The sequence below is a fragment of the Delphinus delphis genome, chromosome 4, assembly GCF_949987515.2.
Source record: "Delphinus delphis chromosome 4, mDelDel1.2, whole genome shotgun sequence".
Lineage (NCBI taxonomy): Eukaryota > Metazoa > Chordata > Mammalia > Artiodactyla > Delphinidae > Delphinus > Delphinus delphis.
Window position 1 is genome coordinate 110880095 of NC_082686.1, and position 20760 is coordinate 110900854.

A 20760-nucleotide genomic window follows, 5' to 3' on the forward strand; every position below is an offset into this window, starting at 1 on the left:
ATTGGTTCAGCCACTGTGGAGAACATTATGGAGGTTCCTTAAAAAACTACAAATAGAACTACCATATGACCCAGCAATCCCACTACTGGGCATATACCCTGAGAAAACCATAATTCAAAAAGAGGCATGTACCAAAATGTTCATTGCAGCTCTATTTACAATAGCCCGGAGATGGAAACGACCTAAGTGTCCATCATCAGATGAATGGATAAAGAAGATGTGGCACGTATATACAATGGAATATTACTCAGCCATAAAAAGAAACGAAATTGAGCTATTTGTAATGAGGTGGATGGACCTAGAGTCTGTCATACAGAGTGAAGTAAGTCAGAAAGAGAAAGACAAATACCATATGCTAACACATATATATGGAATTTAAGAGGAAAAAAATGTCATGAAGAACCTAGGGTTAAGACAGGAATAAAGACACAGATCTACTAGAGAATGGACTTGAGGCTATGGGGAGGGGGAAGTGTAAGCTGTGACAAAGTGAGAGGGTGGCATGGACATATATGCACTACCAAACATAAAATAGATTGCTAGTGGGAAGCAGCTGCAAAGCACAGGGAGATTCCCTCGGTGCTTTGTGACCACCTAGAGGGGTGGGATAGAGAGTGTGGGAGGGAGTGAGATGCAAGAGGGAAGAGATATGGGAACATATGTATATGTATAACTGATTCACTTTGTTATAAAGCAGAAACTAACACACCATTGTAAAGCAATTATACTCCAATAAAGATGTAAAAAAAGAAAGAGATAGCAAGAAAAAGACAAGCAGAGTAGGACAGCAAGGGAAGGTTCAGCCAGACCCTGAAGCTTACACGATTTGGAACCATCTTTAGGAAAGGAATAAAGAATATCTTTTTCTTGCAAATTTTACAAAAACAGATGAACATATGAAGCTGTGACTCAGGCCCCTTGCAGGGCCTTGGAAAAGCAGCACAAGTGAGGGGCCTTGAAGTTTTAGTTTCATTGGCTTCAGGTAGATCTCTTTCTGCCCCCAAGGGACTGGTAGAAGCAAATAGAAATCCTCTGTGAATGAATTCAATTTCAATCCAATTGGAAAGCAGTAACACATCATCACTGTTATCATATATTGATTTCAGAGATGTTAAAGTGTGAAACAATGTGCTTCTTAGGACCAATGAAATATGGTATTTATAAAGGAAAGTGGTAATGTAAATTTTGGCCCTGGTTTGGCTTAAACAAAACAGCAACAACGATGACGATGATGATGATGATGGCTACCATTTATCAAGCTCCTTCAGTGTGCCAGCCTTCTTATAATGCTTTTCTCTGCCCCCCATGAGAGTTTAGTGCCACCACCAAAGACTTGAAGATGCAGGGTGGTGGTTCCTACCTTATGCCCAACTAACTCACCTGGGTGGTCAGTGCACAGTCAGGTGGGTCAGGGAGAATGATCACAGAGTAAGCAAATGGTGAGGGGAATCACAGCAAGATTGCAGGGGTGGTATTTTCACTGGAGCAAATCCACATAGCCCTGGCACCTGGTGTGCCTCTATTGACCCGGAAAATGCTTTTATCCCCATCCTCTCTTGTCCCTCCCGGCAGGGACAAAGGTATACATTTCCTGTCTTGCCTCCGGCCATGTCTGCTCCCCTTCAACTTGGTCATAATGTATTCTAAAAGGACCCAAGAACACCAAGCTGATCCATTACATGTTTTCATGATGCTAATTGGACTTGGTGGGCCCAAGGAGCTAGCATCTAGGTGCCTCAGTAAGGTACCTTCATGCCAGATGGGGGAGATAAACCCTATGAACATGGGTGAAGCCTCTGAGGGTCCAGTGGTCTGGGATTGTTGGGATAGACCTTCTAAAGTGAGACACACGCTGTACTTTACACACCAGCCACCACAAGGAAAGGGGCGCAAAGCTAGATTTCCAGAAGCAACACAAAGTGTATTTGTCTGTAAACTAAACTCAGTAACCCACCCATAAGGCTACAACGTTTGGGATTTGAAGGGTTTTTTCTTTTGCTTATTATTTTGACATAATTTCAAACACAGAAGAGTTGAAAGAATAAATGTCAAAGAATTCCTGTATATGCTTCACTCAGATTCCACAAATATTAACATTCTAGATAGATGATGACAGATAGATGATTGATGGATAGATAGATGGATAGATAGATAGATAGATATAGATAGATAGAAAGATAGATAACATCCCAAAATTCTTAATGCAGTATTAAGCTTTATGAACTTCAGACATATATATGCTACAAACTTACAAAAAATTATTTTAAAATTAAAGTATTAAAATTTCTTGTATACTTATCTAGCTCTAGAAATTTTGACTGGCAAACATTGAGACAAAAACTTTAAATTTGGGATTTATTATTTAAAATTTATAAAATTAGGTAATAATTTCTAATTAGTAGACTATTTTTTATAACGGTTTTAGGTTTACAGAAAAATTGAGCAGATTGTACAGAGACTTCCTGTATACTCTCTCTCCCACACAGAGTGTTCTCTATTATTAACATCTTGCATTAGTGTGGTACCTTTGTTACAATTGGTTAACCAATATTAATACATTATTATTAACTAAAGTCCATAATTTACATTAGAGTTTGCTCTTTGTGTTGTACATTCTTTGGGTTTTGATAAATGTATCCACCATAACAGTATCATACAGAATAGTGTCACTTCCCTAAAGATCCTCTGTGCTCTACCTATTCATCCTTTCCCCCTCCTGGCACCCCTGGCAACTACTGATCTTTTTACTGTCCCTATAGTTTTGCTTTTTCCTGAATGTCATATAGTAGGAATCATACAGCATGTAGCCTTTTCAGATTGCTTTCTTTCACTTAGCACTATGAATTTAAAGTTCCTGCCTGTTTTTTCATGGCTTGATAGCTCATTTCTTTTTATTACTGAATACTATTCCACTGTATGGATGAAATATGGTACACTAATTTGTTTATACATTCATCTATTGAAGGAAATCTTGGCTGCTTTCAATTTGGGGCAATTATGAATAAAGCTGCTACAGACATCTGTGTACAGACTCTGTGTGGACATAAGTTTTCAACTCATTTGGTCGGAATATTATGTATTACTTTATAATACATGTTTTGGTTTTATATAGTATCAATTCTCTATACTAGAAAACATGCAATTGTTAGCACAGCTACACTCTTTCTCTTTTTCTTTCTCTTTCCCTCTTAGTTTTTTTTTTTTTTTGGCTCACGTTATTTTTACTTAATCAAGGTTTATAGTATTCACATTCTTTTCTGAAACTATAATTCCTTTTGTTGTCCAGCCTTGGTCTGTCTATATTTAAATGAACTATGATTACTTTAACCACAGCTTTGTCATTCTTGGATTCTTTATTGTGTTTCATCTCTTGGTTAAATAGATTTATCTTTAATGAATTTTCCAAAGTGTTGATGGCTGATGGGAACTTGACTTCCTGACTTACTTCATGTTTGAACATGTCTGACTGATTCTGTTACATTTGTGTAAGAATTGACTAGGTACAGTGTTTCTGGGTCACACTTTGTTTCCCTCAGAACTTGGCTGACTTTACTTCATAGTCTTTGGCTTGGACTTTTAAAGTCTAAGGCCAGTCTAACTCCTACCTCTTCTTCCTGGACACCTAAATAATTTTCCTCCATTTTTTCAAGTTCTTAAATAAATCAGAATGTAGATCTGCTTTAATCACCATCATTCTTGATCAGTTTTTCCAAGTATGTGATATGCCCTTTCTGCCTAAAAATTTTATTCTTCTTTCATTTCAAGGCAACTTTTTTGTATTACATCTCTGAATATTTTTTCTGTTCCATCTGTGAGAGTTTCTACTTCAAAGCCATCAAAGGGTCATCTTTGCCCTCTTCATGTCTATCATCTCCTGTCTAATTTAAAATAATTTTTTCTCTGCATTCATTCTGATTATCTCAAGACTCCTCACCAAAATTTGACTTTCAGCTACATCTATTCATAATTGTATTGGGTTTATTTATTACATATTAATAGTATTAACTTTTATTTAGCTTTGCAATATCCTCTTCAACCCATTCTGCTGTCTTGCTGATTATCTCATAGATATTATCATATTAAATTAAGAATCTACATGTTCTTTTAGTGCAAAGCACTTCTGGAGAATATGCCCCAGGTTAAGGGTGATATTTTCTTCCATGCTGGTATCTTTCTATGTTGTTTATATTTGAATCATTTATTCAACATAGATTTGAGTACCTACTACTACAAGACAGGGTTTTGGTCTCTGGCAATATCACAAAACAGAAAAAATTCTTGCTTTCATGGTACTTTTGTTGTGTGGATGTGTTTGTGTGTGTACATAGAGTGTGTCTGTGTATTTGGGTTTGCTATGATATGTTTACATAATAACTATATCATTTTTTGCCATTTTACTGATAGTTAACCTGGGCTGTGCTACCCAGATCTTTCATTTCTCTAATGAAGTGAGATTGAATTTACCTTGACATTTGTTTTCCTGTTCTCTGGAACCAGTTTGAATTCCCTTCAGGGCTTCAGATTAAATTATCCATATTGATTTTAATCTACTTTTCTGTAGCCTGAGGATAAAATTGTTGTGATTAAATTTATGGACTTCAACCTTACAAATAGGAATTCAGTTTGTTGTCATAACAAACTTTTCTTTATAAACTTAATTACAAACTATATAACTACATTTTCAAAAAGTTGGAAAAGAATAAAGCCACCTCTGTATGATTCTATTGGACAACAATTTATATGTTTTTTATTTGTTTGTTTTAGTAACTGGACCATTACCTAAAAATGAAAAAGCTGAGGAACCAATAGAAGGAGCCCACGGTCTCCATGGTAACCTATAAGAACATGCATTATATGACTCTGAAAACCCCTTATTGACTATTTAGGAGCAAACCACTAAGCTTTTTTCCAAACGACTGAGCAATCCTGAAGGTATTCCATATCTTGGTTGTATTTCATCACAAAAATAACCATATGCTTAATTATGATCCATGTGCAAGTGTAATTTCATTTCTGTCCAAACTGGAAATACAGCTTCCACGTTCTCCTTTGTCTTCCTCTCAGTCAAGAATCACGTTGATTTCTTGGGTGGAATGGGAAGGAATGGTGTCAAGTATCAGAAATGAAATATGTCCTCTCTAGGTTGTCTCCAAAACCAAAGAAGAAAGCAAGAGGCAGGACCTTTGGCAAATTCAACAAACACAAAACTGTCTTAAAGTATTCACAAAGAAACTTTTCAAGGACTGACTCTCAAAGGAACCAAATACAGAATGATAATACCAACTCAGACTAAAGAACACTCTTGCCTCCAATCATAAAATGTATCTCTGAGTTTCCTGGCAGCCAGGACAAAAAGGAAAATAAAATAGGTGTCATACTTCTTTTTGCCTTATAAATGAATGTTTTGCAGATTATTGCAAGACTCCAAATTTTTCCCATCTTTGCACTCTGAAAGGACAATTTTTACATGGATCTTTATGTATAGGATCATGAACAATGGAATAGACAACATTCTCAAAATGTACGGAGAGATCTACTTATGTCTTCTATGATTCCAGATATGAAGACAATAAAGAAAGATGTAGTTTTATAAAGTCAATGCCGCAAAAGGAATTCTTCGAAGTCCTGTCTAGATTAATGAATTCCTTGTGCGGCTTTCTTCTTACTCAGTGTTCTATTTTCCACTGTGCCTGCCTTTGTGCACTTTCTGTGATTCTGTTTCTCTCTTGGGCATAAAAGCCTCATCTGTTACAAGCCATTGTTCAACAAACCATTCTGACAGCCAGAAGAGAATGAGTAAGCTGTTGTCAGAAGCAGGTCATGGTGAAAGCAGGAAGCAGGAACCATTCTTCCACTGACGCTCTCTCACCTCTGCACGGCCCTTATATCTGCCACCCGTGGTGGGACCTCACTGATCTCTGGGCTTACAACTTCCCACTGCCATATCCCTGTCTAGGCTCACCTCTCAAATACTGCCACAGCTTTAAGATTACCTCCTCTCTCTTTGTTTTTTAAATTAGTTTATTTTCATTGAGGTATAGCTGATTTACAATGTTGTGTTAGTTTCAGGTGTACAGCAAAGTGATTCAATTATATATACATATATATCTATTTTTTCAGATTATTTTCCCTTATAGGTTATTACAAAATATTGAGTATAGTCCCCTGCACTATGCAGTAGGTCCTTGTTGGAGATTACCTCCTCTCTTTATTTTCTATCAAAACCTCTCTGTCCTCAGGGCTGAGTGAAGCATCAAAAGGAAATTATGTATATTAATCCACATTCAATCAGGGAAGCAGAACCGCAGTGAGCTCTGGGATAACAGATTTGGAATTAGACCTTATACAATGATGGGAAGAGCTTGGAAGTGGAAGTCAGAAAGGAGGAGTGAGATGAGAGAGTCACCAGCCTGTCAATCAAAGAAGTACATCCGCTGTTGAAGTGGGATGCGAAGGGGAAGCTGATGGAGAAACGTGTACGAAGCTGTGCCTGTGTGGGCTGTAGGTCCACAGCATCTGGTGATGGTCCTGGGGCTGCCGGTGGTCATCAGGGACAGCACTTGGATAGAAGAGCTTGTCTCAGAGCTCAGGAGGGCCAGGGCGAGCCGGAACGTGCTGGCACCTCTTCACCTGTCACTGCCTCTAACCATGATGACATCCAAGAGTAATGCCTTCTGCTTCTCTTTCACTCCCGAATTTGGTGCAGGTTCCTCTTTTGGCCAACTCTAACCTGAAACCATACAGGAAAGGGGATTCTGGAAACATAGTTCCCAGTTAACCAAGTTGACAATAGAACAATCCAGCAGAGTATCTTTAGGTTAATTCACACAGAGTTGCAAATGCCTGATACTCTCTGTGAACGCCTCTGAGAAGGATACTTTCCAGTGAAGCTTTCAGGGATCTCAGGCACTGGCAGGCCAGTGGCGAACATCCTGGGGGCGGGGTGGGGGTGGGGGATAAGATAGCTTCCTGCTGCCCTCGTTACTTGCTCCAGGGCTTTACAACCTCTCCATCAACAAACCCCTGATCAGATACGACAGTAAACGTAGACTCAGGAGGACTGGGATCGTATCCCAAAGAAACACACTACAAACTATCGATTTATTTAAAGTCTTCTCTTTTATATCTATTATTCCTGCAAATCCTGTGTCTTACTTTGCTAGTTTCAGTATCAAAATAAATTTTAATTTGCTTACTGGATACATGTCTTAATTTTTTTCTCCTCTAACCATTCCCTTACATGCAAGAAGATGCACGCATTCATCCTGTGGCTTCAAAAGCCCCGACCACACCACCATATAACCCCTGGGAAGTGCACATCCAAAGCTGAGGAACATAGGCTTTCCCTTGAAAAGTGGCTCAGCTAATCAGCCACTTCCCTGCTTCAAACGTCCAAAGACTCCTGACCGCTCTCAGGATCAAGCCCAACCTCCCTAGCCCAGCATTCAAGGCCTCCATGATCTGGGATCACCCGCTTCTCCTGCCTCTCAGCACCCACTCCTACCTCCTGAAGACTCCCTTCCAGCACTTTCCTCAGGGTCCCTGACCACCCTGTGCTCCTGCTGCTTCCACACCCTTCCCCGTGCTGTTTCCTTTCCTCTGCCCCACTTCTTTGCCTGAAGAAATCTTCCTCAAGCCTCAAGACCCCACTCATATGCCTGTCACATCCCTGAAGCATCCCCCCTCCAACTTTGTTTGCACCATTAGTGCCACGACTTCCACTCCATTACCTGTTAGCATTTTGTCTGGCTTCCCAGGTGGGCTGTGAGTGCCTCAAGGCAGACACTGTCAGAAGCCTACCCAACAGCCATGCCCCTCTTCCTCCTTGCAGACAGAAGACCAATCATATTTGGAGAAATCACGATTAGGCTAAACCAGTCATGGCAATCCCATAGTCCTCTGCCAGTGAGTGTCATAAGCTTGGGCACGTGGCTCATTTCTGGTCATAAGGGTGTAGAGAGGATATGCCAGAGCATGTGCTCTCTCTCTCTCTCTCTCTCTCTCCCATGTAGGACACAGCAGGAAGGCAGCCATCTGCCTGCCAGGAAGAGAACTCTCACCAGAAACTGAACCCTGACAAACCTTGACCTTGGACATTCAGCCTTCAGAACTATGAGAAAATGAATTTCTATTGGTTAAGCCAACAAGTCTATGGCATTTTGTTATAGCAACCCCAGCTGCTAGTTGATAATGCTTAAATAGCTGAGATTTGCTAAGTTCTTGCCATATGCTAGACACCGGTCTAAGTATTTTTTAAGCACCAATTCATGTAATATTCACAACTTTCCAGTGAAGTAGGTACAGTTACGATCTTATCCATCATACAGATAAGAATCTGAGGCACAGAAAGGCTGAGTACTTGGCCCTAAATCGTGAAGCTGACAAGTAGCAGACCTGGGATTTGAACAGAGGTCATCTGGCTCTGCATTCACACTCTCAACCTCCATAGTATCCTACCGCTTCTCAAGGGCTGGCCTTATCTGATTCCTCTTACAATTCTCCAAGACCAGCACAGCGCCTGACCCTTGGTAAGGCATTTACTGAGCGTTGATGTTCTAGGCAATCTGCCAAGCTTTGTCAACAACCATCAATTTCAGCCTCGCAACAAGCCTATCAGCATGGAGGCTGAGAGTCCTGTTTGCCCAGGGCTGAGGGGGTTCATGGGATGCAGGACTTTCTATTTACAACTGGGGTGGGTTGGTCACCTTACCTATTAGGTCAGTTCAGGGCTGTGTTATGACTGTCGTTGGCCCAGGAACTTCTGCTTTTGAGGGCCCCTCCCACCGTAGTAGATTTTAGTGGGCCCTAAAAACTCAATTTTTTTATGATATGAGAAAAATATGTAAAATGTTTTCTTCAACCCTAAAGGGTCATTTTCTTCCTTCTGATTTTAAAAGAAATCAAACATTTTAGTAGGCTCCTAAAAATACCATGTGCCCCAGTCATCGTGCCCACATCCTCCCAGACCTAACAATGTGTTGGCCCTTAGTCATATTCTGTCCTAATTCCCATTTCACAGAGAGTTTAAGTAATTGCCCAATAATCGTACACCTAGAAAAGTGATGGAGCCAGGACTGGAATCATTCTGTCTAACTCCAGAGCCTGTGCTTTTCACTGCTCTATCAGCGTTTTCAAACATTTTCGTTGGTGACTCCAAATAAGAAATAAGTTTTACAGCACAGTGCAGTACTCACACTCACACACACACACACACACGCACACGCACACATATACACAAACACAGAGGAATCAAAAGGTGCATGTAACAATATTTACCCTTACTGCACATAATTCATGCTGATGTATTCTATTCTATTTTATTTGGTTCTATTTCATTTTTTTAAAGGCCAATTGCAGCCCACCAGAGTTCGTGACCCATCAATATGTTGTGACCCACAGCTTGAAAAACCCTGCACTCCACTCTAATACCATTAATAAATATTTGTAGAAAGAATGTCTTGAGTGTAGAGACAGAATAGGGACATCACCCAACATAAATATTTTCAGCCAAATAACTATCAGTTTCATCTGTCTCTTTAACAACTGAAATAACATGAAAAGGAAACATGTGTTATTTTAGAAACACAATGCTAGTGGCTGAACATTTTAAAGTATCTGCTTCCTAGAAAGAATGTGGTGAGAGCTTTGATTTTACATGGCTTTGTCTTGAATAAGTCTTAACTCTCAGCATTCCATTCTTAAGAAGACAGGGCATGAAAATGTGCTTCCCAAAACTCATGAATCCAGGGGCTAAAATGAGACAGCTCACTCTCCTGTGTCTGTGTATGCCTGTTTCCTCCTTGATTCATCAAACATGAGCCTTTCACCAGTTTCCTTAACTGTGTGCTAGGGGAAAATGTGAATTTCAAGCTGGCTAGCTAGATAAATAATGGTTACTAAACTAGATCAAAAATAAAGATGAGGGGCTTCCCTGGTGGTGCAGTGGTTGGGAGTCCGCCTGCCGATGCAGGGGACACGGGTTTGTGCCCCAGTCCAGGAAGATCCCACATGCTGCGGAGCGGCTGGGCCCGTGAGCCATGGCTGCTGAGCCTGCGCGTCCGGAGCCTGTGCTCCGCAACGGGAGAGGCCACAACAGTGAGAGGCCCGCGTACCGCAAAAAAAAATAAAAATAAATAAATAAAACTAATAAAGATGAGGCCATGTAAATAAGCTATTGGGCTAATTTTCAATCATTCTGAAGCCTGTAGGACTTCTGAACCCCTAAACAACGATGTTAATACTACTGGTATTAATTAGAAATCCTCAAGTGACACTGAGGGGCTGGTGCTCCTGTCCTTCTACATTTGAGGACTCTTCTCGATAATGAAGAACCTTCATTCACTAGGACCCTCTGACATCTAGCTGTACACTCAATGTCCAGACTGGCCCTGGGTACCAAATAGCAGCTGGTCGCTGATGGATGGACAAAGGCCTATATGAAGGAGTGCATGAGTGTTAGCACAACCTCAAATTAAGGAAGTTCAGAGCAAGGAGCTATAAAACCCAGTCTCTCAGAGTAGGGGTGGTGAGGCAAGAAGGATCCTAGTGGAAGGCAGGTAGGGGGCGTAGGTTCTGTCAGTCTTGGTGTCGAGGCTGCAGTATGATAGTAGCAATAGCCTTCACTTTTCTGACCCTTAGCGTCCTCAACAGTAAATTGAGGTGTCTCCACGCAATGACATTAAATGTTCCTTTCAGCTTTTTCAGAATTTCCAGATCTGAACACTGAAGGTCCTAGCTTGGAAAATTTGACATTAGAAAGAGGTCCTCATGCCCAAAGAGATGGGGACCTATACTCACATCTTCATTGGGTGGCACTGCTTTCCTGGGGCTGGGCTTAGGAATCCCAGTTCCTTCACTGATTTGCCAGCTAACCAAGGAGAAGCCCCAACATGGCCTGTACCCTTTAATGTTCCTAATTATAGGTACAATTGGGCCAGGCATTGGGCTAAATTCTTCTTGTGCATGATTTCATTTTGTCCTCACAGCAGCCTGTGAAGTAAGGACCTCCATGCTATAGACTCCCACCTAGGGAGATTTCATTTTCTCTTTTTGCTGCTCTTTTCCTACTCCCAGCTTTCAAGATCCTGACCCCCTGAATTTGCGTACTCATCCTCCCTCTTGGTTACAGTGACTATGGAAATCTCACGAGATTCTATTACTTAATCCTCTGGTATTTGTTATGCAAGCTTTACTATGTAGTTCTTTGTGTTCAGTTATTCTTGTTGGTTTGGGACTTTGACCTGTGGTATTTGCTCCTCTTCATAGCATATGCAGCCAGTTTTCTTGAATGATTTTAAAATTAGAAGCCTTAATGGATTCCTCACCTTTGCACCTTGTCGGAGAGACTTTCTGCAGCGACAGTGTGGCTCACCTCACCCCTCCCTGAGAACCATCTGACCCACCTTCAGGAAGGGGACTTGGCAGCCATTTTGTCACCAGTGACCTGCCCATCCCTGACCATAGCTGACTGGGTCAAGGATGGACACCTGACTGAAGATCAGTCAGTCTTCTCCCAAAAATGTAAATTAGGCCTAAAACAAGTGAGTCCATTTCTGTTTGTTTCTTGACTGAAAGATGGGCCAGCTCAGGAGCTGTGGGCGGGCAGAGAAATCTAGAAGGCTGGTCTACTGAGGGGAAGGCAGGAAGCAGACGTGCAGAGGGGAGGAGAGACAGAGAACTCCCAGCTTTGGAGGCTGAGTAAGATCTCTACCTTGGCTCTCAGAGTGTATAGGGCTCCTGTTCAAGGCCTTGGCAGACTCTGTTTCCAGTGGGTCTCAGGAAAGACCTGTATGCTCTAGAAAAATTACACTTTTTGTTTTAACCTAGCTTCCATTTGACCAAGACCTACATTACTGTCCTGCCCACCAGTTATCCTTTAACAATAGGCACAAACATCCCCTGCTCTGAAATGTCTTCCCTGACCCTTCCTCAGAGTGACCATTCCTGCTTAGGATTCCTGTACTATCATAGTCCCCCTATACACTGCCACAGTCCCCCTGTACACAACCACAGCCCCCCTGTACACTACCACAGTCCCCCTGTGTACAACCACAGTCCCACTGTATACAACCACAGTCCCCCTGTGTACAACCACAGTCCCTCTGTACACTACCACAGTCTCCCTGTGTACAACCACAATCCCCCTGTACACTACCACAGTCCCTTGTATACAACCACAGTCCCCCTGTATACAACCACAGTCCCCTGTATACTACCGCAGTCCCCCTGTACACTAAAACAGTCCCCCGTATATAACCACAGTCCCCCTGTGTACAACCACAGTCCCCCTGTACACTACCACAGTCCCCCTGTGTACAACCACAGTCCCCCTGTACACTACCACAGTCCCCTTGTATACAACCACAGTCCCACTGTATACTACCACAGTACCCCTGTATACAACAACAGTCCCCCTGTACACTACTGTGGTCCCCCTGTATACAACTACAGTCTCCCTGTACACTATCACAGTCCCCCTGTATACTGTCACAGTCTCCCCTGTATACAACCACAGTCCCCCTGTATATTACCACAGTTCCCCTGTGTACAAGCAAAGTCCCCCTGTATACTACCACAGTCCCCCTGTACACAATCACAGCCCCCCTGTACACTACCGCAGACCCCCTGTATACAACCACAGTCCCCCTGTATATTACCACAGTCCCCCTGTACACTACCACAGTCCCCCTGTATACAACCACAGTCCCCCTGTATACTACCGCAGTCCCCCTGTACACTAAAACAGTCCCCCGTATATAACCACAGTCCCCCTGTGTACAACCACAGTCCCCCTGTATACTACCAGAGTCCCCTATACACACCCACAGTCCCCTGTATACAACCAACGTCCCCCTACACTGCACAGGCCCCCTGTACTACCACAGTCACACTCTTATCACTGCCCTTGGGCCCATGAGCATCATCTGATTCCTCATCTACTAGACTTGAGCCTTCACATGATAGTGACACTGTCCCCTTCAAGCCCCTTCTCTTATGCTTAGAACAGCACCTGATACCTAATAGGTGCTATACAGATCTTTTTGAATAAATGAAACAGTGAGACAATGAATTTATGAGGAGGGAAATCACTTGACTATTATTCAATGACTGTCATTCAACACTGCACGTTTCAAATTTTTTTCAGTTGCTTGTGAGAGTTAGACACAAGCCCGGTGCTTCTTGTCCTGTCACCAGTGTGTCCCAGCACCTCACACAGTGCCATGTAGAGTGGACACTCAATAAATATTTGTTGAATGAATGAATGAGTTAACAGATATGGGAGGAAAGAGACGTGGTGGGGGGTTGGGCTGCAAAGAATCTTAAACCTTCACATCCTATAAATCCTTGCCCCGGATGGTAATTTTCTAAAGACTATTCATAATTGTTGCCCTTTTATTTGCATTCCTTGTTAAAGAAAACCTACAGAAGGAAATGCAGTGCTCTCATCAGAAAGAGTGCTAGACCACTGGTTGCCTGACTCCGATCCCCATACCGAGTTCCTGAGCAAAGGCAGATGGTCCCCTGGAAGTTCTGCTGTTTGCCGTTCCTCTTCATCATCTCAGGGAAGATTTCATTTCTCTGACAGTAGCTCACCTTTCCTGCTGAGGCGGTCTCCTCTCTGTCTTTCTCTGTCTCGCTCTCTCATCCTGCCCTTCCTCCTTCTGATGAGACCAGACCCTGAATTCCCTTCCCCCACTTCTTACCATCCATTCTGACCAGGGGCTCCTAGTAAATTCTTTGCCCTAGTTCTGGCTGAGGCAGGAAAAAAAGAAGGAAGTGTGATCAAGAACTCCCATAACAGATGTTTATGGGAATAAGTGTCCATGATGTGTCTTGCATATTCTGGAGTTACTGGGCATACAGACTAAGAGTCCACAGTCCCTGTCATCAAATAACTCAGTTTTATGGAGAAAATAGATATTCAATTCCCATGGAATTAAGAACACTACCCTAAAGACACAGACCTACTAGAGAATGGACTTGAGGATATGGGGAGGGGGAAGGGTAAGCTGTGACAAAGTGGGAGAGTGGCATGGACATATATACACTACCAAACGTAAAATAGATAGCTAGCGGGAAGCAGCCACATAGCACAGGGAGATGAGCTCGGTGCTTTGTGACCACCTAGAGGGGTGGGATAGGGAGGGTGGGAGGGAGGGAGACGCAAGAGGGAAGAGATATGGGAACATATGTATATGTATAACATTCACTTTGTTATAAAGCAGAAAGTAACACACCATTGTAAAGCAATTATACTCCAATAAAGATGTTAAAAAAAAAAAAAGAAGAACATTACCCTTCCCCCAAACACGTGGCTAAATGGGATTTTAAAGTGATCTCTCAAGTAGTTATGGATATATGCACAGATTTAGATAAATTTAGACACACCTAGGATGTTTGTAACAACCTGATATACATATTAGTTTGCTAGGGCTGCTGTAAGAAAAGCCCACAGACCGAATTGCTTAAACAATAGAAGTTTATTTTCTCACAGTTCTGGAAGCAAGAACTCCAATATCAAACTGTCAGCGGATTTGGTTTCTTCTGAGACCTCTCTCCTTGGCTTGCAAAAGGCCACCATACCGCACATGGTCTTTCCTCTCTGTGCACAAGCTTCCCTGGTATCTCTTTGTGCGTCCAAATTTCCCCTTCTTTTAAGGACACCAGTCAGATTGTATTAGGGCCTGGTCTAACAGGCTATGTTTAACTTGATCACTTCTCTAAATGCCTATCTCCAAATACAATCACATTCTGAGGTACTGGGGGTTAGAGCTTCAACATATGAATTTTGGGGGGACACAGTTCACCCCATAACTGTATATAGTAGCTAAACACATTAGAACCAACTGACCTATCTAATGATAGGATAATGGTTAAACTCATTCAGCAAATATATACTGAGAGCTTGCAGGGCCAGGTACTGCACTGGGTGCTGAATGCCTGTCCACAGTTGAGTGGGAGCAGGGGGTTGATAGACAAATCATAAGAGAGGCAGCAAAGTATGGTACTCATGTGCACAGACTCTGGATGTAGACTTCCTTGCTCCCCCACTTACTAGCTGGATGACTGGGCAAGCTGTTTGACCTCCTGTACCTCAGTTTCCTCATCTGTAAAATAATAGCACTTACCTCACAGGTCTGTTTTGAGAATTAAATATTTATAAAGTACTTAGAATAGTAGCTGGCACATAGCACTATGAGTGATAAATAAGTAAATTGGTGAAAATCCACATGAGTCTGGCATTGAAAATGGGGTCTGTGGTAGATTGCATTATTGGCCCCAATTTTACCTTCCTCCTTGTATCCAGGCCCTTTGCCATGTAACTCTGCAATTCCTCCACAAATAGTGGAGTCTGTTTCTTTGCCCCTTCACTTTGGGCTGGCCCATGTGACTTGTTCTGGCCAATGGGATGTTAGCAGATGTGAAATTAGTAGAGATTTGAAGTGTGCCAGTGGGGTGAGTCCCCTGTGTTTCTCTCATCATCGTGAGAACATGCTGGAACTAGCTTGCTGATGCCAGGGGCAGGATGGAGACATACGGACGAGAGTCACCCCAAATGACCTGAAAACACTTAAATGAGAACTAATGTTAACTGTGTGTGTACTGAGAATTTGAGATTACTTGTTACCCAGCAGTAACTGACTAACAAGAGGTTGACTGAGATTATTACATGACATGAGGAAATGTTCCCAATAAATTACATAATGGCAAAAGAAGATTACAAAATAATTCATACAGTAAGATCTTATTTTGTTTTTTTGGTTTTTTTTTTTTTTTTTTTTTTTTTTTTTTGCGGTATGTGGGCCTCTCACTGTTGTAGCCTCTCCCATTGTGGAGCACAGGCTCTGGACGTGCAGGCTCAGTGGCCATGGCTCATGGGCCCAGCCACTCCGCGGCATGTGGGATCTTCCCAGACCGGGGCACGAACCCGTGTCCCCTTTATCGGCAGGCAGACTCTCAACCACTGCGCCACCAGGGAAGCCCTTATTCTGTATTTTAAATAAATTTGTGTATGTGTTTGTGTCCCTGAAAAAATATAAACCAAAATGTTATTCAGTGGTTTTCACTGATGGGTGGTAATTTTTATTTTGTATGTGTTTTTTTCTATGCTTTAAGTAAGCTAAATGACCACATTTAGATTTTCTGTTTAGAGTGTGAAACATTACTTGAGAAGATATCTAAGCTGATGGAGAGACGAATGGTAGCTGGGTAGATGGAAGGAGTCCCTCCCTGGTGCCTGTTCTCTCATCCCAGACTTTGGTCTGGATTCTTCTGTGGTAACCAAACACACACTGCAGTGGGGCTGCACAGAATGTCTGTGATTGTAGGAGTCTGAAAAATGATTTGTAAGATAGCCTTTCAAGACAACTTGTTAAGATTCTTCAAGGCCCTCTGAAAGAATCCTGCAGGGCTTGGAACATCATGTTTAAATGCATTTGGACACAGGCCAGGTCAGGGTGAAATTAGAGGTTAGCTTTTAGTTTAAGAACAAAACAAGAGACGGCCTGAGGAACAAGTTGAAATATCTGCTCTGCTTGCAACAATTACTTCATTTTAGGGCACACTGTCCCACACCACTGCCTTGGCCTTCCCAGGGTGATCAGCCCTGGTAGGTGGCACCGGGGTGTACGGGGCACGGCCTTTCCAGCCAGAGCAGGACAAACTGTGCAGCCTTGGCTCCATCTCACTCTGGATTCAGAATCCACACTGGCACCACAGTGGCTTCCAGGTCTTGGTAGGAGAGACTGCTGGTATTTTTTTCTGATCTTTTTTTTTAATCAGCTTTGTTGAAATATAATTTAGAGCCAATAAAATCCATCCATTTAAAATGTACAGTTCAATGAGTTTTGATAAATGTACACACTCTTGTAACCAAGATATAGAACTTGTAATATATATATAATCTTGTAATCAAGATACAGAACTTCACCATCACCTTTTCAGGTTCCTGCAGGTCCCTTTGTAGTCAATCCCAACCCCCATTCCCAGCCTCAGGCAAGCACTGATGAGTTAGGTTTGTCTCTTCTAAAATGTGACAGAAATGAAATCATACAGCATGCACCCTTTTGTGTCTGGCTTCTTTTGCTCAGTATAATGTTTATGAGATTCATCCAAGTTGTGTATGCCAATGTGTATGTTCTTTTCTTTTTGTTGCTTAAGAGTATTCCATTGTAAAAAGGAATGAAATTGAGTCATTTGTAGAGACATGGATGGATCTAGAGACTGTCATACAGAGTGAAGTAAGTCAGAAAGAGAAAAACAAAAATAGTATATTAATGCATATATGTGGAACCTAGAAAATGGTGCAGATGAACTGGTTTGCAGGGCAGAAATTGAGACACAGATGTAGAGAACAAACGTATGGACATCAAGGGGGGAAAGCAGTGGGGGATGTGGGTGGTGGTGTGATGAATTGGGAGACTGGGATTGACATATATACACTAATATGTATAAAATGGCTGACTAATAAGAACCTGCTGTATAAAAAGATAAATAAAATAAAATTCAAAAAAAAGAGTATTCCATTGTATGGATGAACCACAATTTCTTTATTCATTCACCTTTTGATAGACATTTGGGTGGTTTCTAGTTTGGGGTTATTATAAGTAAAACTTTTCTTTTCTTTCCTTTTTTGAGTTTCAACTGTACTTATTCAATAGCTGCTATGGGACTCACTAGCTACGGAATGAATAATTTTCCCTGAAGCTTGCTTTTGCACTAAGAAAAAATATCTGTGATCAAACAAGTTGATAGTTCATTATATCATTCAACCAAGCTCTCTTTCAGTAAGCCATTTATCCAGTAAACATTCACCTGTCACCTACTATTACTACCGGTAATAATTTAGTAATATTCTTTATTGAGTGCTTAATAAATATTAAGATCACCATGCCTTGAATGTTGCTGGATTATCACATTCATTTCTCACAACAGTCCTGTAGGGTAGCTGTGACCGGTCTCGGCTTAAGGTGCCTCTTAAACCATAAAGTGCCATGCAAATAAAGTTGCATTTTTTAAACAAAAGAATTTTCTATAAAACTTAGGTTTTTCATTTATTTATTGGCCTGCCCTCCTCTCTCTCTCTCACTCCACTTGCTATGAACTGTTGTGGTTTTATGACATCTCTTCTTTAATCAGGACCAAATGGTCTGTGACATTGCTCAGGCCTTTATGTTTATTGGCCAACACCGAGAGGAAGACATTACACTCTCTACATCCCTGGTGTCAGAGCTGGATTGGTATTCACTCTGGATGCACACGGAACACTTCATCTTCCAGACACACGATTGAGCCAAGGTGCTATATAAGTCAAATAAATAAGTAAAGAGCTGTAAAGCCAAGGGCAGTTCTGTCCTTATGTGGCACACGGAAATACGGTTAACTTTCTGAGTTCCTACTGAATGCTAACATGCACCAGGAACTTTGTAAAAAGAAAGAAAAATGAAGAGACAGAGAAAGACTCTCTTAACTCTTGGAGAATTTACTTAATATGAGAGCCAAGAATAAGCTGAAAGAATAGTTATCAAGAAAGTATAAATGAGGGGAGAAAACTAGCTTATCTTGAGCTTCTACCATCTGCCAAAGAATGTGTTAATCCGGTGGTTCTGAACATGGCAGGTCCTCAGAATCCCCTAGGAGACTATTGAAAACATAGATTGCTGGGCCCCACCCCAGAATTTCTGATTCAGTAGGTCTGGAGTTGAGTTCAAGAATTTACATTTCTAACAAGTTTCCAAGTGCTATTGATGCTGCTGGTCCAGGGACCACACTTTGAGATCCACTCAGAGTTGATAATATGTGCTAGACCCATATATTATCTCATTTAAACGCCCCAAGAGCACTATGAAGTAGGTCTCATTGTCCCCATTTTGTCCATGAGGAAAGTGGAGCTCAGAGAAGTTCCACAATTTGCCCTGGGTCCATAGCTAGTGAGTGGCAAAGGCAAACTTTGAATTTAGGTCTGTCTTACTCTAAAACCCATGGTTTTCCCACTATTTCAAACTTCCCCCAGACTCTTCCTGGAAAAGCAGACCTAGAATATTATCTGAGCTGGTCAATGTTGTCAGAACCTCCAGTGTTTGAGAATAAACAGGCACAGTGACATCATTTAGGATCACATGCTAGGGTAGTAAACTGAATGGTTTGGAAAGGATCCAGAATGTAGTAGTCAATGACCTTGAACAAAACTACCTACTTCTAAAAACAAAACAAAACAAACTACCTGCTTCTTTGAAGCAACTCAAAATGCAAAAAACCAACGTGATCCATCACCCCTGCTTCCTCCTTTCATAAAGACAGCGCTTGGTTACAAATCAGATTTTCATCTGACTGTCTCCCTTCTGCTTCCCATAAGCCTCCTGCTGCATTAATTCAGCATAAGGAATAAATCTATAAAACGTGTAAAAGCAAAAACCTCTAACATAAGTAGATTCTCTCATGTGAACAAAGAAATTCTGTCTTCCTGTTGAATTTTTGTCTTCTAAAATACTTTAATTCAGGGACTTCCCTGGCAGTCCAGTGGTTAACACTCTGCGCTTCCAATGCAGGGGGCACGGGTTCAACCCCGGGTCGGGGAACTGAGATCCCGCATGCTGCGTGGTGCAGTCAAAAAAAAAAAAAGACTTTAATTCAGACACAAATTACCAATTTAAGAATGAGAGAGAAGACATCACTAATAGATTCTACAAAAATTAAAAGGGTAAGAGACATTTGGGACTTCCCTGGTGGTGCAGTGGTTAAGAATCATCCTGCCAATGCAGGGAACACGAGTTTGAACCCTGGTCCTGGAAGACCCCACATGCCGCAAAGCAACTAAGCCCATGAGTCACAACTGCTGAGCCTGCGCTCTAGAGCCTGTGAGCCACAACTACTGAAGCCTACATGCCTAGAGCCCATGCTCTGCAACAAGAGAAGCCACCGCAATGAGAAGCACCCGCACTGCAACGAAGAGTAGCCCCCGCTCACCGCAACTAGAGAAAGCCTGCGTGCAGCAACGAAGGCCCAATGCAGCCAAAAATAAATAAATTTATTTTTAAAAAAAGGATTAGAGACGTTTATGACCAACTTAACTTTATGTCAATAAATTTGACAACTTAGATGAAACGGACAAATTCCTTTAAAGACACAAACTACCAAAGCTCACTGAAGAACGAACAGATAACCTGCATATCATACCTATTAAAGAAATTGAATTTATAGTTTAAAACTCTTCCACAAAGAAAACTCCAGGTCCAGATGGCTTTACAGGTAAATTCTACCAGATATGTAAGGAAGAAATAATATGAATTCTGTACAAATTATTTTAGAAAATTTAAGAGGAGGGATTATTTCCCAGCTAACTATGAAGTTAAAATTACACTGAAATTCAAAGACTTTACTTCAAGACCAAATACTGCACTTAATATTAAGGGGAGAAAAAAAATTTCACAATTTTGGTAATAGCAGACAAAATGGAATCCTCAGTCTCATAAAAGCTCCAGGAAGTAAGCAATTTCATTTGTGTCCCTGCTTTGCAGATAAGGAAATAGGTTGGGGAAACTTTGACCTACACATCTCCCCTCTGGTGGTAGGTAGAGATAGGAGAACACCCAAAATAAGCTATTTCACAATTTCCTTGTGGATGAGGTCAGAAAAAGTTTGAAGTCACTAGAGAACAGAAAAGATGGTCCTTAGAGAAGGACTCCGGAGATGGCAGTTCACTTCATGGGAAGTATTTTTTTTTTTTTTTTTTTTCTGGCTGCGCCACGCAGCTTACAGGAC